Raw genomic sequence first — 21,991 nt, 5'->3', positions numbered from 1 at the left:
GAGGAGGAACCATCCTCAGATGCTTTGGTGGGGAGCGGGGGGGAGAGGAACCACAGGGCCTGTACGAACCAGACTGAGGAGAAGAGGCCATGGGGAGATGCCCAGTGGGGTGGGGAAAGGGGGGGGAGGTTAATGGGGGTGGGAAAGAGAGGAAGCTTCCAAGCGAGAGCCAAGTCACCTGGACTTCGGAAGGGACAAAACTTGGGCACTTGGAACCTCCCAGCCCCTGCCGAGGGCTTCAAGCCAGGACTTAGCCAACCCCAGGAGCGCCTGTGGCTGAGCCCGGCCTGGCAGGATCAGCCCATCCCAGTTTAGGGCGGCAGGGAGAGATTAACGGGGCTGGGGGGACGGGGAATGGATAGGAAACTCCCCCTCCCTCCTCCCCAGCTGTCGCATCACCACTGCCAAGCTGGACGGGGGCAGCAGCCGGAGCTGTTTTCCAGGGAGCACTGGTGGGGGGGGCGCCTGGACGCCTGGGTTCCAGTCCAGGCCCTCGAATGGGGAACGACACCGGGGCTAAAGGCTTTCTGCCCCTTCCTGAGCCTGGTGCAGCGCCGCCTTGGGAAGCCTGAGGGGGCACGGAGATGAGGTTCTGTTTTTCAGCGCTTCCCCTGCAGTGTACAACACAGATCGTCTCCCCCTCTCCCCCCGCGGCCCCCAAGTGCCCATCGCCTGGGTATCCAGGCCAGGCCGCCCTCTGCGCGCAGCCAGTCGAGAGGAATAACTCGAGACAGCAGGTTCTAATTTGGCTGCCAACGAGTTTTGCCCCCGTGCGCCGCGCCAGACGCTGCCCAAACCTGGCCAATTAACCGGCCTAAGGGAGAGGAGGTTCAAAGTTCCTCAGAACATGCTCCCCCCCCCGCCGCCTCGACCCCTCCCCCATCCGCCAGCTGCCTCCCCTTCCCGTTTAACCCCTTGCCTTTCCCCACCCACCCACCACCCCGGGCGGGGGGGCCGCCACGGATTCCAACGCCAGGAGGATCCCTCATCTCTGACCTCGGGTACACCTCAAGGCAGGGCCCTTCCAGACAGCAGAACGAGAGCTCTGCTGCACACAGGCCCCAGGCTGGGCCCTCTCTCGCTCCTCAGGGGCCGGGGCTGCAGAAGGAGGGGACGAGTCACCCCTTTCTAGCAGCCCCCTGCTCCCAAGCCCGCAGCCGAACCCCCCTTACCCTGTCCACCTCTAGCTGGGCGAATGAAGATATAGAATATTACCGTATGTCAGGAATAAATGACTGCCACAGAGGTGTCTAATCTGTTTTTCTAATATGACCACAAGCAGAGAGTTAGTGGAATTAGGACGACAGCTGCTGTGGGTTTTTTTTTTCCCCTCCCCTCCCTCTGTCTCTCTCTCTCTCTCTCCTCCTCGGCGCTCCACACGCCGATAGAAATAGTGCCCTCCACTCTATTCCTCTTCATCTTCCTCCATTCGGCGCTTTTTCCGCAGGCTGTTCTGCCAACGCTGGCTGTCGCTGGCGTCACACCTTACTGCTTTTAAAGATTGCTCCGCAGAGAACTGGGGAAATGGCAATTCTGTGTTGATGCCGGCTGGCAGCAGTTGGGAGCAGGGGAAAGTGAAGAAAAGTTGGAACCGGTGCCAAGTTTTCCCTCGGGAGAGATGGGGGGGGGGGGGGAGAAGAGAGAGAGACACACACTGAGAGGACACACACACGCACACACACACAAGACACAGATGATGGCTTCTGTATGTTAGACGCCCATGAATTTATAAGCTCTTTTGAAATCCACCAAGACTCTAAGCATGTGCCAACACAAGACATGGAGATGTATGTTGCAGAGTGTATGCCTGCCTCTGTGTGTATGTGTGTGTGTGTATGTATATGTTCCTTTTTTTTTTTTTTTTTGGATAGCAGTAGAATGCAGTATGCAAATGAGATGGTTATTACCGCAATGTTCGTCAAGCTGAGCTGAGAAGACATTAATAGCCTGATGAATATGCATGTGAATTTGTTAATTAAGTTAATTATTCTGCTGAAAATGCATTCGTCTTCCAAGGACATTTTCCCAATGATTTTTACATGCTTCAGTCATTAGTCATGCTATATTTTATCAGGGAAATGAGTTTGCTTAAGTTGTAAAGAAAAAGAAAAGAACGTAAAAAAAAGGAGAGGTGGGGGAATGAAAAGACAAAAAGAAAGAACAAAAGTTGAGAAATGCAGGATTTATTACCAGAAAAAAAGTTTGGAGAAGTCTTTGTGGTTCACAAACAAACCCAGGGCTTTTTGTACGGTGGTGGACTAGGGGATATCCTACTTAGAAAAAAATTACAGTCTTTTTCTTTCTCTCTCTCGCTCTTTCTTTTTTTTCTTTTTTCCTTTTTTTTTTTTTTTGATGACAAACTTTTTTTTTCCGGTGCCAAATTTCCAACACATTAATTAATTGTTGTAGCCAATTAACTGTAGTTGTGCAAATGAGTTTAGCACTAATTACCATGCAGTGCTTGTAATCACATAAAAAACTTGCTGAGAGACAGAGAAGAAAGAAAGAAAGAAAGAAAGAAAGAAAGAAAGAAAGAAAGAAAGAAAGAAAGAAAGAAAGAAAGAAAGAAAGAAAGAAAGAAAGAAAGAAAGAAAGAAAGAAAGAAAGGCAATGCACTTAAAGGACCAGTGCCTGGATTTCACCCCACGCCTCGCCACAAGAGCAGAGCTAAAGGGAAGATTCCTGGATGACTGAGTAGCAGCAGAGAACATGCATGAGCTGCCTTTTGTCTCCTAAATGCTGGTGGGATTTTAAGATGACGACTCAAACTCCAGCCGCGACGATTAAATCAAGTCATCTCCTCTTTACATAATATTTCTGTTGTTCTTTTAATTCTACCGCTCGGCAAGGAATTAAAGCCAGTAGCCCCCAGTAGAAACGGAGATAAGCGGCCTTTTAAAAAGACCTTTTCTGAACAGATCAGAGGCGATTCGGATCCTTCCTTTTACTCCTGCCCCCCAGTCCTGAGAGGCTGGGCGGGGTTGTGTTGCTCGCTGAGAGGCGAATTTCGCACCTGTGCAAGTCGACCGTGCGCCGTGGAAATATGGGATGACCCGGGCAGTTGCTGCGCAGGCTTCCTGCTCTGATGCACACTCAGGGCCTCTGCTCAAATCCAGAGCAACTCCAAGGCCTGTTAAGACTCGCCTGCTGGGTTTGTGCTTTACAGTAGCACCTCGAGGTTGCCAGGAAAGATCCTGCCGGCCAGACACAGTAGGGGGCTGTCCCTGGCCCCCGGAGAGCTTCCGGTCTATATAGACAAAGGGACGGTGATGAGAAAACTGAGACTCGACGTGATGGAGTTTTGCTCCAGAGACAAGAATCCTGCCCCCAGAAACCTAGTTACCTGCAAGCCAGGCCAGCACCCTACCTACAAACCCACCTTTATCCTCACGGATTGCTCCCTTGTGGAATACTCCCAGGGCACCACAAAGGCATGGGCACGGGTGGCAGGTAATGGAGGCAAGGGAAGGCTGGAGCCGTGCCGTGTGGCTCCCCAGAGGCCACCACACAGCAGCCCGGGCCCTCAGTTGGGGTTGGCCGGGGGGGCGGTTGTGAAGGGGCGTGGTCTCAGGGGAATGGGTTTGGCTCTGGGCAGAAGGGGCGGAGCTTCGGCTGCCTTCCCCCGCTGGGCCTTCACCCGCTGCTCACGGGCATGGGACTGTCCCCAGTGGGTTGCTGTTGACCAGGGTTGCATTTCAAACCCATAGCCACGAGGTGAGCGCTGCTGTACCTCACTCCCGCTAGCCTAGCCAGCTCGCCTCTCTTTGCTCCATAAACAAGGGCAGCGCTGAAGTTCCGTCTCCTCCCGCCTGGGGCCGAGCAAGACCTATTCCTCGCGCCTTCGCACTCCCGGCAAGGCGGCCCAGTCCAGCTCCCAGCCACTTCCGATGGACTCGGCACGGGCCGCATGGTGGGCAAGATCCAAACACCGGAGTAGCTGTCACAGAGAGCCCGGCGAGTCAGCGAGGGCCTAGGGCTCGGTAAGAGCAGGAAGAGGACGCTGTAGCAGACTTGTGGTTGAAGGACCAAAGCCACAGCAGGGAGCAGGAGGCCAAAGGAGCAGCAAAGCGAAGCACAGAAGAGCGTAGGGAGTGAGAGCCAGTGACTTTGTTACTCCGCTTATAGCAATGCTCCCACCTCAGGCTGGCACCCGACACGATGGAGCATCACTCCTGGGGTGGGCAGGGCCAAGAACAACAGGTTGCGAGACACCAACACGGAGCTCTTCACAGCACCCGCTGACCTGCCAGCGCTTCCGCGTGAGCCAGGCACGCCGACCCCCGCCAGCCATGGGCAGGGCAGGCAGGGTTCCAGCCCCCTCTTCCCCAAAAGATTTTGCCCAGTCAGACCAACCTGGGGCCAGGGCACATGCATAGGGGGGAGCACAGCACACAAGCCAGAGCAGCCAAGTGGCATCCGCTACAGAGTCCGACTCCCACGTGAAACCAGCTAGTTGGTCCGAGTCCTCGTGGCAGAAGAGCCACCAGATGGCTGAGTGGCCTCTAGAGATGTCCGGAACAAGGGGGTGCTACTGCCAGAGGGGCATCAGCGAATCAATACGGGGGGAGCCTGAAGAGCGCTGGCAGAGCCGGCCGGCCCCAGAACTGGACTAGCAGAGGGGCTGCACATGGGGCTTGAGGGGAGAAGTCACTCGCGAGCCCGTCGGGTGGGCGGACGCTGAGGAAGGGGAGTTCCAAGTCATGTCAATTCTGCAGACGGCTGGTGCTCCCTGAACTTGTCTGGGTTTCCCGGGGCTTAACTCCGCCCACAGAGCTGAGAAAAAGAGGCGGAGCTAAGTCGCTGGTAGGGGAAGCTTCCTGCTTTGCCTGCTCCATTGCCTCTCTCAGGACCAGACGGATCCTGGCCAACCGGAAATGGCCCGTGCACATGGGAGGCTCCCCGTGACTGACTGAAGGATGAAACAGGACATTTCCAGCCACTCTTCAGACGACGTTTCTCTGAGTGCAACTTTGCCCTGCCCTGGGAGAAAATGTCCATCCCCACACGCCAGCCTGCTCTGGGATTTCTCAGATTGATATAAACTGCAGTTAGCCAGTTATTACCGCTCTGCTGGTATCTCAGAGAGGGGCAGGCTGAGGCCAGGTCTACAGTAAAAGGAAACATTGACCCGAGATATGCAACTCCAGCTATTACATAATGACGTAGCTGGAATCGATGTGCCTTGTTTTGAGTTTCCCCGACGTCCCCACAGCGGGAGGCCAACCAGAGCAACCATTCCTATTGGCTTCCTTTACTCCTTGCAAAACAAGGAGTACCGGCCACCGGTGGAGGCGCCCTCTGAGTTCGATTTAGCGAGTCTTAACTAGACTCGCTAAATCAAACTCCGGAAGAGTGATTGCGGCAGCATCAACTTTCCATTTAGCGAAGTCGTGGCCTGAGCCCACTTGTGCCCAGCACCACAGGGACAAGCCCCGCCCAAACAACTGACAATCTGCACAGGCAAGGGAAAGACCTTCATCCATCTTATAGATGAGGACGCAGGGATAGAGAGAATAAGGGAGTTGTTGAGGGTCACACAAAGCCCTTTGGCAGAACCGGGACAAGAACCAGGCTCTCCCAAGTCCCTACCCCATACTTTTAACCACACACCACTCCCTCCTGAGCTTATTTTATTGCAACAAGTCTCCCTTACACCTTTGCCAGCCTCCCCCATGCCCAGGGACTGGCTCGAATCTGACCCAGGGCCTAGTCATGTCAACTGGAAAGCAACATCACAGCCTGTGGGAATGCGTGTGTTGGGACTCAGGCTAATTATTTGTGGCTGGGAGTTGACCTCACAAGAAACCAGGATCCCAAACAGCCCTTCTTGGTTTCAGCAAAGGAACTAAGGGCCAAAGGGGCAAAGAGAGGCCGCTCCCCTTCCATGGCTTGGAATGGGGAAGGCTCAACTTGGCCAAAAGTGAACGCTGGGGGCCAATGCTCCCCCTGCCAGGTGTTGAGCATTCAGCCATCCCAGCACTCTGAGACCCCGCCACATGCCCTAGGTGGCTGGCGCCACCAGGCATCACAGGATGGGGGCACTCGACTGACATTGCCCATGTAGAATCCACAGCAGGCTCCCTCCTATCTTTGAACACTCTGCTTCTAGCCGGAGAAAGCAGGTGAAATCAGTCTCGCGGCCCAAATGCAGGGGCAGCGCCCAGTTCTCCTGTCACCCGTCAGTGCACAGCTGCTGCGAGGCCGCTCCGAGTCTAGAGAAGATGCCTGGGATGGGGGCAGTCCTGGCGGGTCTATTTTGCAGCCTTTTTTCAGAGAGGTGCACTTTAAAGGGAAGCTCCCTGTGTGGTTCAGAGAGGTGGGGGAAGAAAGCTTGTTTCTTCCTCCACTTCTTCCTCCCTAGAAATCCCATGGAGGTCACCTCTGATCTTCCCTGGCTTTGCCGGAGAGCTGCTTGGAGGCCACTGGGATCAGGGCCGGGTGCTTTTTCGACCCTTCGTCGAAGGGGCGTAGAATCCTTCCCAAAGAGCATTTCCTCCTACGCGTGTCCCTGAGAAAGTCTGAATGAACATCACTTCCCTTCTCCCACAGGCTCTCTCCTGGGCTATTCATGGTGCCGTCTCTCGAGCATTTCTCCCGCTGTCCACGGAGTCTCCCAAGGGAGCCAGATCAGAGATGCTGCTCTGAAAACAAACAGAATGAAAGCACTTAAAAATATGTTCTGTGGTACACGTGCGCGCGCGCACACGCACACACACACACACACACCCTTGACTATGTAAGCTTTAATAAGTCCACCCATCACTTGGCCTTTGCTGCATTAGCTATTCAGTATAAAGGAAACTGTTTAGGGGAAAACGCTCTCTCGGCCAATCAGAAGCCATCAGCTTCTCATTCCAAGGGTGCATCATTCATTTGCAAGCTGCTCTTTCTGACCAATCAGATCCAGGGAAAACCACACAGCACCCTGCAGCCACGCCCCCAGATTTTCAAGCCCACTTTGAGCCTACCAGGGACCTCTTTGGCCCCCTGCTCTCTGATTGGCCGATGGCCTGCGTGCGACACGAAGCGCTACGAAGGGCAGACAATCCGGCTTTTGCATGTTGCAGGCAATGGCGTCAAGTGAGACTGAACAAGCATTTTTCAGATTTAAAAAGGGGGGGGTGGGGAACCATGACATGGAGCCACTTAGAGATAGTTGGTGGCGTCTTGCCAAAAACACAATATTGTCCGGCACATTTCTCAGTAGGATGGTCATAATAAATGGCCACGAGACTCTGAGCCCTTCGGCCACTTTCTTAAGGTACACACATTGGTTATTCCAGGTAGGTCAGTGTCATCCCCTCCCCGCCCCCGGTACAGGTGGGGAAACTGAGTCCCCGGGCTGGGACTTGTTTGAGGCCACACAGCTAGTCTGTGGGAGAGCCAGGAACCAGCCCCAGCAATCTCAGTTAGAACAGGAGGCCTGCCTTCTGTTCCCGGTTCCGGGAGGGAAGTGTCCATCTAGTGCCCAGAGCAAGGTGAGGCTGGGAGCCGGTAAACTGCACTTTCCTACCAGGTGTGGAAACCGTGCAAGGCCTGACCCTTCCTCCCGACGGGAGGGTTATTCTGTGCTACGACTCTGAGTCCCTTGTGCGGGACGAACACAGGGCAGGTCTGGAGGAATCCAGAAGTCCCGTCTCCCCACCACCGACTGACGGATGATGAGCCGGTCGAGTGGGAAATGCAAATACACATTTATCAACCCCCAATGAATGGGCAGGAGATTTTCTGGCCTGTGCGAGGCAGGAGGTCAGACGAGATGTTTGGAATGGCCGAGCTGTACGTCACACACCCACCCACCCCAAGCTGAGCTCCCATCCACTGCTAACAGCACAGCCAGGTTTTTTCTCAGAGAATCAGAGAATCCCAGGGTTGGTGGAGATCTCAGGAGTCATCGAGTCCAGCCCCCTGCCCAAGGCCGGACCAACCCAACTCAATCATCCCAGCCAGGGCTTTGTCAAGCCGAGACTTAAAAATCTCTAGGGATGGAGATTCTACCCACTCTCTAAGGAACGCATCCCAGTGTTTCCCTACCCTCCCAGGGAAAGAGTTTTTCCTAATATCCCCCACTGCAACTTGAGCCTTGTTCTGCCATCCGCCGCCACTGAGAACAGCATCTCTCCATCCTCTCTGGAACCCCCCTTCAGGGAGCTGAAGGCTGCTCTCAAATCCCCCTTCAGTCTTCTGTAGACTAAACAAGCCCAAATCCCTCAGCCTCTCCTTGTAGGTCATGTGCTCCAGCCCCCTAATCATTTTGGTCGCCCTCCGCTGGACTTTCTCCACTGCATCCACATCTTCTTCATAAAGGGAGGCCCAGAAGTGGTCGCAATACTCCAGATGTGGCCTCCCCAGAGCCGAATAAAGGGGAATAATCACTTCTTTGGATCTGCTGGCAATGCTCCTCCTAATGCAGCCCAATTTGCTGCTAGCCTTCTTGGCTACAAGGGTGCCCTGTTGACTCCTATCCAGCTTCTCAGCCACTGGAATCCCCAGGGCCTTTTCTGCAGAACTGCTACTTAGCCAGTCAGTCCTCAGCCTGTAACAATGTTTGGGATTCTCCTGTCCCAAGTGCAGGACTCTACACTTGTCCTTATTGAACCTCATCACATTTCTTCTGGCCCAATCCTCCAATTTGTCTAGGTCACTCTGGATCTTATCCCTGCCCTCCAACGTGTCTACTTCTCCTCCTAGCTTAGTGTCATCCGCAAACTTGCTGAGGCTGCAATCCATCCCCTCGTCCAGGTCATTAATAAAGATGTTGAACAAAACCGGCCCTAGAACCGATCCTTGGGGGACTCCGCTTGACACCGACCGCCAACGAGACATCGAGCTGTTGATCACTACCCATTGGGCCCGACAATCTAGCCAGTTTTCGATCCACCTTACAGTCCATTTATCCAACAAGGAGTCCTGTGGCACCTTAGAAACGAACAGATTTATTAGGGCACGAGCTTTCATGGGCAAGCCCCGCATTTCTAAGGTGCCAGAGGGCTCCTCCTTGTTTGTGCAGACACAGACTAACTTGGCTGCCCCCTGAGACTTTTCTCTGGCCAAGGTCTGTTCACACCACCAAGTTGGCACCATGTGGGCTGATTGCCTCAGTTTCCCCTTCTACCAGGATGCCTGGCTTTCCCGCCAGACATCCGGATGGGAGAGGGTTAAAGGGACAGGATGGGTAAGCTATAAATTTTGCATCCAAGAGTGGGGAGCGCGGAGCTGCGGGGGGAAGCTGGGAAAAAGCCAGTGGGCTGTCTCTAGGTAACAATAAACACGGCGAGCAAGGAGCAGCTGTTACGCTGACTCTCTCTGCATCACAATGCTGAAATAACGCTAATAAAGCACCCGCGCACACGCACTGGGTCACGGGGGGGAGAGGGGCGCACTGGACCTGGGGAGCCTGGACGACGGGCCAGGGGATGGCGAGCTGAGGTTGCTGTCCAGGCTGGGTGAGAGCGTGGGCTGCGCAGCTGCTCTGGAGGGGGAAATGAGAATGGAGAATAATTCGCCCTGAAAAATACCACAAGGAGAGGTCAGAGGCCCTGATCCAGCAGGCGACAGAGCACAATGTCAGTGACGCTCTGGAGGGGGTCTCTGTTAGGCCCTCCTCGGCACCCCAGAATGGGAGCTGCTCAGTCACGAAAGGATTCAATCCTCGGACAGTTAGAGGAGCTGCACCCCCAGTTTACAGGTAGGAAATCAGAGCTCAGGGTCGACAGACACGTATCCACAGCGTCTGCGACTGAGCTAGGAAATGAGCAGGCCTCAGTTGGAGTGTTGTGTCCAGTTCTGGCCTCCCTGTGTCAGGAAAGACGTGGAGACATTGGAGAAGGTCCAGAGAAGAGCAACACATTTGATGAAAGGTCTAGAGAACATGAGCTGTGGGGGCAGACTGAAGGAACTGGGCTTGTTTAGTTTAGAAAAGAGAAGACGGAGAGGGGACAGGATAGAGGTTTTCAGGTATATAAAAGGGTGTCACAAGGAAGAAGGAGAAAAATTGTTCTCCTGGGCCTCAAAGGATAGGACAAGAAGCAACGGGCTTAAATTGCAGCCAGGGACGTTTAGGTTGGACACCAGAGCCGGCCCACAACATTTTGGCACCTGAGGCGGGGAGCTCAAATGACGCCCCCATGCTCCCTCGCTTGGGCCAAAACTTTGAAAGGTCTCAATTCTGCCTTCTTCCTGTTCTTTGTGCCCTCCTTCCTCCGGCACAGCACTCCCCCATCTCTGTGCATCTAGAGCAGAGAGAATACAGATGCACCAGCAGCAGACACAATTTTCTACACTCTGGGTCCTAGTGGCGCCACCCCAGAGTCTGGCACCTGAGGCGGCCACCTGAGTTCGCCTCATGGTAAGGCCAGCTCTGTTGGGCATTAGGAAAAACTTCCTGTCAGGGTAGTTTAACAACTGGACTAAATTGCCTAGGGGGGCTGTGGAATCTCCATCCCTGGCGATATTGAAGAGCAGGTTGGACAGACAGCTGTCAGGGATGATCGAGACGGTGCTTGGTCCTGCGTGAGGGCAGGGGACTGGACTTGACCTCTCAAGGTCCCTTCCCATTCTCGGACTCTATGAACCAAGGCCTGGGAGTTCCCAGTCTGGTACCTCGCCCACTAGGCCACTCACAAGACCAAGACCTTAAATTTAGACCTATCAGGCCCCGGTTAGGCCCACATTTGGATGTGTAGGCGCCTACAGGCAGCCACTTAGATGAATAGGCCCATCCTTCAATGTTATAGGTGCCTCTCTATCCCTGTACAACCATCAATAGGTACACAGGGAGATTTAACGTTCAGCACGGCGGCTCCTGTGTGTGCGGCGCTGCCCACGCACCTCTTTTTCCCCAAGGTCCCCTTCTGGCCCCAATTCTGCTGCTAAACGGGACAGGCACTAAAGGGAGTCTTTCGCAAACGTGCCTAGCGCTTTGCAGGCCGCTCCCAGAACCAGCGCTCCCTCTAAGCTTTTCCATCTGTGTGCGGATTTTTTCCATCCATGCGCAGAATGATTTTTACGGGCAGCAAGGTGTGTGCGAATGGGCACCACCGACAGCCACACAAAACCTAGCAGTGGGCACTCTGCTAATCCGCAGGGCGGCATTGGGATTTCTCTTTGGAGGCCACCGGAGCACACAGCTGACGGGGAACACCGTTAAAAGGGGCTGGTTTCCAGAGGGCGGGCACTCAGCACTTTGTGAAAGCCAGGCCCTTTGAGGGTGTTTCTGGCACTCCCAAATCACCAGCCTCAGATCCCCCAAGTGGTTTTCATGGGGGCACAAAGGGGGGAGTTGATGTTTTAAATGAAAAGAGAACAGCACGGAATGTGGCAAATCTAGAACAGGGGTAGGAAACCTCAGGCCCGGGAGCTGGGGCCGGCCCCTCTAGGCTCAGTATTGGGGAGCCAGAGCTGACGCTCCAGCCCCCCTGCCATCTACCCACAGGGCTGGAGCACCCTAAATCTACTAGCCTGGGCCGCAGTAGGCTCTGGTGTGCAGGGGGAATGTGGGGAGGGTCTTTCTCCTTCTCAGTCCAGGGCTGCTCACCTGCGTGCAGCCCCCGACTGATTTTTCTGTGGGTGGGCAGCCCCCGACCCAAAGCAGGTTCCCGCCCCTGTGCTAAAAGGACAATGTCAGTATCGGAGCTCTCCATGCCGCAGAGCCCAGCCCGGGTTTTCCAGCCCGGGAGCTTAGCTAGCACTGGGTGGATGCTTTGGCAATGCAGATAGGTCACCAGAGCGCCTCAGTCTGGAGTTCTGGGGCGCCGATAGAAGGGTTGTTGTGGTAAGAGCTGGTGTAACGCTGACAGACGGAGCTGAACCTGGGACCGCTGGGGCTTAGTGCATGAGCCTCGGCAGCCTTTGCTGAGCGCCAGCTGGCTGTTAGCTCACGGGGTAGAGGCTCACGCGCTAAGCTCCCGCGGTGCCAGGCTCAGTGCCGCCTGCCGGCGTTACGTTGGCATCCACCATTCTGTGATTGCAAAGCATCCAATGGCTTCATCACGGGCTCTTTTCTGTTTGACTCAAGGCTGGGGGCTTGGCCACTCTCTGGAGGCCTCCCCAGGTGGCCGACACCAGGCCCTCCGGGCACAGAACAAAAGCTGCACTCGAACATAGGAACGGCCAGACTGGGTCAGACCAAAGGCCCATCCAGCCCAGTGTCCTGTCTGCCCACAGTGGCCAGCGCCAGGTGCCCCAGAGGGAGAGAACAGAGCAGGGAATCCTTCACCCCTCATCACGCATTCCTAGGGCTTGGGACACCATCCCTACACATCCTCCATGAATTTATCTAGTTCTTTTTTTTGAACCCTGTTAAAGTCCTGGCCTTCACAACATCCTCTGGCGAGGAGTTCCGCAGGTTGACTGTGTGTTGTGGGAAGAAATCTTTTTTGTGGTTTATTTCAAACCTGCTTCCTATTAATTTCATTGGGTGACCCCTAGTTCCTGTGTTATAAGTAGGACTAAATAACACTTCCTTATTTGCTTAGTCATCTCTTTTCTAACCTGAAAAGTCCCAGTCTTGGAGCTGTTCAGTCCATAGGATGGTTCAGGGAGGCCCCCAGTGGCTGCCTCAACCATCCTTTGGATGGGAGTTTGATGGGAAACTGGACTAGGCCCGGACATCCCTGCTGGAGGCTAGAGGCCTTTCCACACCCTGCCCAGTGACAGGAGCAGAAGAGAGGTCCTCCAAGCAGAATAGAGTGGCAGCCTCTGCTGCAGCCAATCAGGGCTCAGCAGACCAATATAAAAAGAAGCTGCTGGGCCAGGGCCTGCCAGTTCCTTGCTGGAGCTTGACGCAGGCGGACCTAAGGGCTGACTGGGAGAACAGAGGCACTCTGGACAGCTCCGCGTGGGAGCTGGACTTCAGACCTGGTCAGGACCAGGTCCAACAGTTGAAGACTAGCCAAGAAGCCAGCGGCAACCCTTGCAGAACCCTGGACAGGGAGGACTTGACCACACAGCCCAAGCGTAGGATTGCCAGGTGTCCGGTTTTTGCCTGGACAGTCTAGTAATTGCATCTTCTGTCCAGTAAAAAAACTCAGAAAATACTGGACATGTAAAATGTTTTCTTCAATGGAATTTAAAGGTGCAGTTTTTTTTGTTTTTTGTTTTTTGCTCAACCTGCCATGTTTGGGATTTTTTGTGAAGGTATCTGGGAACCCTACCCAAGCACAAGGGTTGGACAGAGCCGCTTCCCGGAGAAGTGGCCCAGGGAACGTGACAAGCAACCGACCTCTTTGAGGCTCAGCAGGTAACTGCTACTTACAGGGTCCCTGGGCCAGGACCCAGAGGAGTGGGCGGGCCTGGGTCTCCCAACCTCCAGCAGCCACAACGGGGGGTAAGAAGAAGCCTGGTCCCAGGCCACATACCGGACACTTCGTCTCCTGCAGACAGCCAAGCAGAGAGTCTACAAGACTTCCCTCAGCCACCGAGGGGTGCTCACAAGAAGGGCGCAGCCCTTTACAGGGTCCCAGGGGATTACCTGGGGGTTTATGTGGGGCAGCAGCAAGGGTCGTCCACCCTGCACTCATCACAGCCCTGCCCCTATTCATTTCTGCTCCGATGGAAGCTACTCCCTAGCCCTCGTCATTTTTGTTGCCTTTTTCCAATTCCGATGCCTCTTTTTTGAGACGGGGCGACCATTCCACACGCAGCCGTCAAGCCGTGGGCGTGCCAGGGATTTACAGAGAGGCTTTATGATATTTTCTGTCAGAGTCTCTATCCCTTGCCTCACGCTTCCCAACCTTCCGTTGGCTTTTTGCTGCTGCCCAGAGAGGATCTTCTCCGAGCACTAGCCACAGTGACTCCACCGTCTCTTTCTTGAGCAGGAACAGCTAATTTAGTCCCCATCGTTTTAGAGGCAGAGGTGGGACGACGTTTTCCAACGTCCATTACTTTGCCTTTATCAACATTGAATTCCACTTGCCAGTGAGTTGCCCAGTTTCAAAGCCTCTGGTAGAGGCCAGGCCAAAGCAACACCTGACCTTGCCGGCCTGAGGCGGTAGCAGGCGGGGGACATTGAAAGAGGCAGAGCCCTTGTGTGGTGACAACACCGAGCGGAGAAAGCGACGGCTCAGTCCCAGAACTTTCCTTTGCTGGCAACCTGTTACCCTGTGGAAGTAGGGTTGCCAGGTGTCTGTTTTTTGCCCGGACTGTCCGTTATTCGGGTCCCTCGTTCAGTTTAAAAAAAAAATACTGGGCATGTGAAATGTTCGGTATTTCCTGTTTCCTTCAGACAGAAGCCCAGCGGAGACAATTTTCCCCTGCCACATCTGGTGGGGGCGGGGGAGTGAGGAGTGCGGGGCCGTTTAAAGGTGCAGTGCTTTTTTTTTTTTTTTTTTTCTTTTTCCTCCCGTCAACAGAATTTTTCCCCAGTGGGTTTTTTGTGGGGAAGGTGTGTTCGGTATTTTTTTGTTAAACCAGCTGGCAACCCTAGGTGGAAGGGAAGTGCAAGCTGCTTTGCTTCGCAGGCTGAAGCCAGGCAGGCCCATTCTGGGGTGCAAGAGTGGGGGGAGGGGAACAGGCTCTTCAAGCCCCCCAAATGCAGCAGCTTTCTCTAATGAGCAGCCCCTGAAGTGTCCAGTTCTGGTAGTTTGTGGAGTAGGGATCCAATGAGAAAAATCGTCCCCGAAGGTCTGGGATATAGGGGCGGCGGGGGGAGGGGGTGAATCCAAGCCACCCAGGAATTTCAGAGGCGCTATGCCCCCTATCCATGGGGCACCAGTATTTTTACCACACCAATGCGACTATTCTGGGGCCATGACCCTCTTTAAAAAAACCTGCCCAGCAAGCCGGACGCCTGCGAGGCACATAAACCAGATCTGCACCCCTGGGACCCGTTTCCTCGGCTCCCCAGGACCTGCAAGGCCGACCAGAGACCCCGCATGCACCTTGTGTAACAGCAAATGGAGGGAGGGCGCGGAGAGCCTGAGAGCTTGATCCTGCCTTTGTAGGCTAGGCCAGCCTCGGAAGCTGGCACAGGCCTGCCAGCTGCTGTGTTGGCACTGCCTGCTGGAGAGGGAGGGGGGTAGCTAGAGAGGGCAGTAGGGGCTTGCTGATTCCAGCACGCCCGGGCCGGAAGGGCAGCTAAGGATGCTGCCCCCAGGATCGTAGCCGCAGAGATAGTGGCTCTCTAGGTCTGTTGAGATCAGAAAGCAACTGCTCTGCACTCAGGTCTCTTGCTATGGGTTCCCATCTCTCCTGCCCCCCCGTTCTCTGCCATGCTCCCACAAGACACTGCGGAGGGCCGAGGAGGTGTGACAGAGACGGTATCCGGGTGCTTTGCACAGACACGGACACACCCCAGCTCTGCAGGGAGGCAGGGGATGGTGCACGGGCCCCGTGCACTTGGCGGAGTGCCAGGGTTCACCTCGCCCCCCATCATGCCGCTGACTGGGGGATTCTGGGTAACCGTCGTCCTAGCGAGCCTCTGAGCTGAGCCGCGCCAATGCTAGCAGCAAGGGGCCGTCCTGGGCGGGGGATTCCTGCCGTTCCAGCAAAGAGGGCTGCTTGCTCTCGGGGGAAGACTTTTGTCCGTGGCCTGGCACCGGTTTGGCCCCGCCCTGCCAGCGGAACCGTGCCGAGCGGAGGGTCAACTCATGGCAGCGGGAGGAAAGGCGACGCAGCCAAGGACTCCCGGTTAATCCCAGGAGCCACGCGGGGAAGAGGAGATGAACCACGGAGCGCTCCCCCTTTGGAGAGGAGATGCCAAGCGCCAGCTGGCAGGGAAGACGAGTATGACAAGGGGGTGGGGAGGTAGAGGAATCGCTTCCCTCCCCCTGCCCTGGAGCAATTCGGAGCCAAGGGCCAGCCAGCCCCTCGCCCTGCCTCTGACAGCAGCAGGAGCGTCACAGGAAGGTGCAAAGACTGGAGAGTGGACACTGGAATAGCCCACCTGGGCAGGGGGGTCTCTCAAAGCCCCCATGCGTTGCCGCTTGGCTTAGCCGGACACCCGAGCTAGGCAGGGTCGTGTGCGCCCAGCTGGGAAGTGACCAGCAAGGCCTGGCCTGGGCATCTGGAGACCTGGGCTTGAGCAGGGAAAGTCCTTTTGTGCCTCGGTTGCTTCTCCCTCCTGCCTTTGGGAGCCTCTCTGGGGCAGGACGTGTCCCTCCCTCCGAGCCCTCACAGCACCCAGCCCAGGCTCCCGCCAGGCGACCCTGCACGGGGGGGGGGGTGCTTCACCCCCTCTCCAGGCCTGGCAGCCCGGGCCAACCCACACGGCACTGCAAGGGGCACCCGCCCGGGCAGGAAGCGCGAGACCCTGCCGGAATCGCAGGCGCGCCGGCGGCTGCACTTTGCATTCCAGCGCAGAAGGCGGCCGTGCCGCACACACACCGCACACACACACACCGAAACCCCCCCAATGACACTAAATATTAATGGCTGCCCTACATTAGGCAGCCTGCACCTGACTGGAGCGAGACGCGCTCCCTGCCCACCCCTTCCATTCTGCAGGGCAGCTGCCCTCACGCACGGCTCGGGAGACAGCCTTCCCTTCCCGACCGGCAGGACGCCCTCCCCCTCACGGGGACTCGCCAGAAGGCGGGAGGGGGGGGCTAGTTCAGCCGAGCAGGAAGCTTGTGCACCAGCTGTGCTCCCCTTTCCAGAGGTTTCCAGCCCCCCCTTCCCCCCCACCTCCCAGGCATCGGTGTGCACGGGAGCCAGGGAGGAGAAGAAATAAACAAAGGAGAGGAGCTGAGTGCTAAAAGGGAGCAGGGAGGCTTCTCTGGGTGGCCAGGGAGGGGTGGGTTTCGCCCCAAGGGTAGCAGCACCGGCTGGGGGGGTCTCAGCAGAGGGCTGGGGAGCAGGGCTGGGGAGGATCCAGCAGCAGGGGTGGGAGGCTGGGTGCAGGGAGGCAGCAGATGGGATCCAGGCCACAGAAAGAACCCGCCCAATGGAAGTGTCACAGGCCTCCCGGCCCTGAAAGGCCACAGCTCCGGGGACAGGGCCTGGCGGAGGGCTGGAGATGGGAAAAGACCCATTGAGTCCAGCCCAGCCAATCCATGCGACCGATGCACGTGGCGCGCCAGGGCCGGCTCGTGGGCACAAGGCTCCATCCAAGAGCCAGGCTTCCCGGTACTGTTGCAATGCTTAGTGTAGATGGGCCCCTTGTCCATCTGGCACTCAGCATAGGCAGGACCCCGGCTCCTCGTCCCAGAGGCCTCGCTGCGAGGAGGGAGCAGTCATGGGCAATTCCACTTTGTCGCCCAGGACTGAAGAGAGTTTCCTTTCCCGTCTCCCCTGGGGCAGCGTCTTCCTGCCCCACGGCGTGATCACCCCTCGTTCTGGGAACTCTCCCCCCCGCCCGCCTCAGGCCCTGCTGGGGGTTCACCGCAGCAGCACACTTGGGCTGGCCAAGTCCGACCCAGCTCTGCCCTGCGCACAGCCCCTCCTCGCCTTCCAGCGCTGCTCGCAGCTCACCTAGGGCCAAGAGGTGGAGAAAGCCTGGGGGGATGGCTGCCCCAAACCGCCATAGCCCAGTGGGTTTCCTGGGCCGTGTGAAATACAACCCAGCCATGCCAGGTTCCTGTCCTGGGACCCGAAGCTGGGTTCTGTCTGCAGACTTGCCCGCAGCCCCCGACAGGCACTGGCCACAGGGAGCCACGACTGCCCTTCTCTCTCAGCCTCTGGGCAAGGCGGGGTCACCGCCCTGTTGCAGTTTGCTTTGGTGCCGAGGTGCTTCTCTCTGCCCGCCAGCCAGGAGAAGCCCCTGGAGAGCCAGAGGGTGGAGAGGCCTGGGCCTGGCCTGGGCTGTTCCATCAGGGACCCAGAACGGGCCGGAGACAGCACCTTGCGCAGGCAGGGATGGGCAGCTGGGTCTCGTCTTGGGTTCGGCGCCTCGAAGCAAACTGCTCCGTCTTGGGCGTCCCCAGTGCAGTGGGGTGGAGCCGCTGGTACCCACTGGCTGGCGTACCTCAACATCCCTCGCTACCCCAGTGCATTCTGGGAGCCCTGGTAAGCCAGGCCTGAGGCCGACCGGAGGGACTTGTGGCTCATGTGAGTGGCTGCGCGTGGTGCTGTGGGACAGACAGGCAGACACAGCCACGCAAGCTGCGGGAGGGCCCATAACGAGTCTCCCCCAGTGACCTCCAGATTCGCCGATGCGTCTGCTCCTCTGGCTCCCGGGTAGCCAGATGGTTGAAACAAAAATGCGGGAAAAAATTCCGTTGAAGGGAAAAAAAGGGGGGGAAACCAACATTGTTGAGAAAAAAAAAAAAAGACTCCAAGGACTTAAGCCAAAAAAAAAATTAAAATAAAACAGCATTAAAACAGCATGTCCCCTTTAAGAGTGAGTGCAGGGCTAGGAACAGGGGAACGGTTGAGCACTAAGACCCAAGGGAAGCATTACTTCCCCTAGGTCTTTTGGCCCACAGCCATTTTGTGCTGGCAGCCTTGGGGAACCAGGTAAGCGTGGGAGCTGGGAGTGTTGGGGGGTGGGGGAGGGCTCGGAGGGGTGGGGGGAAGCCGGGTGCTAAATGGTTGTAGGGTTACCAGGTGCCCGGCATTTTCGCCTTCTGGCCGGAGTAAAATTCAGAAAATACCAGACATTTCCGGTGCCCGGTTTTCTCTGACTTTTTTTACCGGACAGGAGGCGAAAATACCGGACTGTCCGGACACCTGGCAACCCTACTCCGGGGAGATCCCACGGCCCACGCCCAGCGCCAGGAGATCGCTTGGGCCTTCAGGCGGAGTGAGCCGGCCCGAGACCCAGCGGCTCCTGCGTCCCCTTAAGCCAGGACGGCTCCCTCTCTGGACGGACGGATGGATTGGCACCGTCTCTACTCCACCTTCTCCCACCCCCACGTGGAGGCCTGGGGCTGGGGGGGACCAACACACAGGCCTTTAGAGGTGTTCGGTGCCCGCTCCAGACCCAGGGTGGGCAACCTGCGGCTCCTGGAGAAGAGAGAGCCCCAGGTTCCATGGAGCCCCGCGGAAAGGCGCCACGTGGTGCCGCCAGCTTGATCCAAGAGAGCGCGAGCTCAGAAGAGGCTCCCAGGGGTTCTCCTTCCCCAGAGTGCGGGGTGGAGCTCCACCGCAGACCCCGCCTTAGCAAACCACCGCGGAGAGAGGACGGGCCTGGGTGGGGGGCAGACACAAAGGGCCTGGTCTGCCAGGGGCTAGCTCCAACGGCCACCCGGTCCCAGGTGGGGGGCAGCCCGGTGGCCAAGAGGAAGTGGCTCAGGGCCTGGCTGGGGGGTTCCTGCTGGAGTGACACCATGTCAGGGATCTCCCCCCCCCAGCACAGGTTGCTCATTGACAGGCTGGAACCATCTCCCTCTCTCTCGGGCCTCTGCCCCCCTCCCAGGCACCAGCTGCCCCTCTCGGTCCCACACTCAAACCCCAAACAGGTCCACCTACCTGAATGGACCCACGGTGCCCTTATTGCTTCAGCCCCTTGTTTGTACAGCGCCTAGCACATGGGGGCCTGGCTTTGCCCCAGTCCAGAGAGCAAGCCACTGGCCAGAAGGGGGGAATATGGGAAGGCTGCTTGGGGAGGGAGGGATTTAACAGTGGCTGAGAGTGCAGGGGGGAGCAGAAGCAGCAGGGCTGGCCCACAGACAAACCTGCCCCTGCTCTGAAGTCCTCCCCAGCTGGCTTGCAAGCAGGTGCCCCGAGGTGGCTGGGTCCCAGCATTCAGCTACGAAAGGCCTGGGCTAGACCAGGAAGGACCCACCCCTAGGATTTCACCCGCTGTCTCCTCCCCTTGCCCTGGCCTGAAGTGAAGGGCTGACCCCGGCGATGCCCCGGTGAAACTGACCGGGGGGCTGCCCTCAGCGCCACCCCTCCCTGCAGAGGGGCCCTGTGCCCCCGCGTAGGGAAGCGACAGAACCAGTGGAAAGGTGCCCAGACGGAAGGCGCTAAGCCAGACCGGGACAGCTGCAGCCCCAGCAGGTGTTGCAAGAGTCGAACTAGAGCAGGATAAAAACCACCCCTTCCTGACCTGCTTATTGGGACACACACTCTCCGTGTGCACCAGGCCAGGCTGCCAGGATTTTACCCAGCAGGGTTCAAACCACATCTTTGTTTACATCCACTTGCCTGCCTGCATAGACCCGGCCTCAGCCACCAGGCTCGGAGCACGAGGTGCATGGGGATGGTTTACATTTCTCACCTTGGAGGTGAGACACACAGAGCAACCCTCTGGCTTTCTCAGCCCCAGTGCCAAAGCAGTGGGGCTGACCCCAGCCATCCCAGCCTGTTGTACCAGGCGACAGCCCCAGCTGCTAGGGGGAAGGCACAGAGGAGAAACCACTGAGCTAGCAGAGCAAGCACCAGACAGGTGCGGAGGGGGAGTTGGGTTCTGATCATGGCTAGGGGACCGTGCCTCAGTTTCCCCACCTGGGAAAAAGGGGCTAATGATCGTGCTCCTTTGGAAAGCGACAGATGGAATGAGAGACAACAGTGAGGGGGCCCCTTCTCCCCTGCCATTGAGACTATGCATCCGGCGTGGCTCTACTCTATGCTGAAGGGTTCTCTTCCCTGTAACTCTCTTAGGGTGAACTTGCCCCCTCCCTCACATGGGCTAAGGGCCACGGACAAAATATTCCCTTCCATCTCCCTCCCCCCAGTCCCTCTCTCCATGCTGAGCCCCAGCCAAGAGTCCAGAGCTGAAAGTACCCGGTGATTGATGGCGGTGTTTTTGTGATAAGCGCACCCCGTAGTCCAATCCTCGTACCTTTCCCAATTCCTCCCTTGTCCCTATTCAGAGATCATGTTGTCTCATGTTGGTCCCAGAGGCACCATTAATTAAAAACACATCCAATTAAATGGCAGGTGAAAACGTGCAATTCCAGGCCCATTCCACCCCCGGTCTCCCTTCCGACTTGGCTCAGCTGCGCTTTGATTTGAGCGAGAGGAATAGGGGAGGGGTTCTCTGAACCTCAGCCAGCAGCGCCCGTGCCAGCCTGGCTGGGTGGAGTGCGTGTGCACGCACACACTGATCTCCCAGGCTGGAGGGGCCTCAGCTGCGCCCAGCTGCCCTGCAAGTGGCGCAGGTCCCAGGGCCCGGGCTGGGCAGAGCCAGGGCTGACGGGAGGCAGATCGTCCCTGCCCGAGCACTGCCCCCGACGGAGGGGACGGACAGACAGCGGAGAACAGGCCTGGGGAGCCGCGTGGAGTAATGATGTGACAGCTGCGATACGAATGGCTGAATCCGGCGAGAGGCTCATTACTGATTGTGCCCACGGAGGCGGGGTGGATTCGGTGCCAACTCCCCCCCTGCCCTTACCGCTGGGAGAAATGAATCCTAATGGGCCAGAGGAGCCCGGGTGCCCGGCGGGCATTCCCGCTCAGGGCTGGGGAGGGCGGGGAAGATGGGAGAAGCCAGCAGGCCATGCGGTGGGGGGGAGGGGCGCACGGGCTGATGGCAGAGCCCTGACAAAAAGCTGGAAGACAGGGGACGGAGGGGGCACAGCCCCATAGCAGAGAGGCCAGCGGGGACCCAGGAGATCGGTGGCCTAGAACCCAGCTCTGATGTCCTGCAGGACCTTGAGCCAGTCGTCTCCTGCTTCCGTGCCTCAGTTTCCCTTCCTCTTTAGACCATCAACTCGCAGAGGCTAGGACAGCCTCTTACTCTGTGCCGGGCCTAGCGCTCAGGGGCCCTGGCCCCAGCCACAGTGGCTGGGCTGCCTCTGGCACAGAGAACAGCAGCTGGCTAAACGACCAGGTGCTTCCTGGCTGCCTAGCCACTTGTCGCCATGTGTGCACGCCCTGCTGCAGACACACCTGGAGCCAAGGGAATGCGAGGCAGGAGACGTGGAAACAACAGCGATGGGAACCCCCTGGCGGGCTGGCAGCAAGGGCCCTGCGTTAGCCACCAAGCCAGTAGGGGCAGGGCTAAGACAGGACCTGTCCACTGGGCAGCCAGGAGCCAGGTAGAGCGCCTGGCCGTGCGCTCAAGGCACAGTAGCAGGCAGGAGGGGCCAGGAGATGGGGGGGTGAGATCTCTGCTCCATTTAGCTTGCAGGCAGGAGCATCACAAGGTAAATACTGTCCGGGCCTG

General features: G+C 57.2%; 1 protein-coding gene across 1 annotated transcript in view; it reads right to left on the bottom strand.

Annotated features, from left to right (window-relative positions):
• Positions 1 to 2,504: 2,504 nt before the first annotated feature.
• The window catches only part of CDK12 (cyclin dependent kinase 12), an 83,663-nt gene continuing 64,176 nt past the window's right edge, over positions 2,505 to 21,991 (bottom strand). The window contains exon 15 of the transcript XR_012898075.2: positions 2,505 to 6,641. The gene's annotated coding sequence lies outside the window, so the exon portion shown is untranslated. The remainder of the gene's footprint in view (positions 6,642 to 21,991) is intronic.

The sequence above is a fragment of the Pelodiscus sinensis genome, chromosome 29 (assembly GCF_052426305.1).
Source record: "Pelodiscus sinensis isolate ZL-2025 chromosome 29, ASM5242630v1, whole genome shotgun sequence".
NCBI classification, from domain to species: Eukaryota; Metazoa; Chordata; order Testudines; family Trionychidae; genus Pelodiscus; species Pelodiscus sinensis.
Note: the sequence above shows the minus strand (reverse complement) of the source record. Positions and strands in the feature narration are given on the sequence as shown.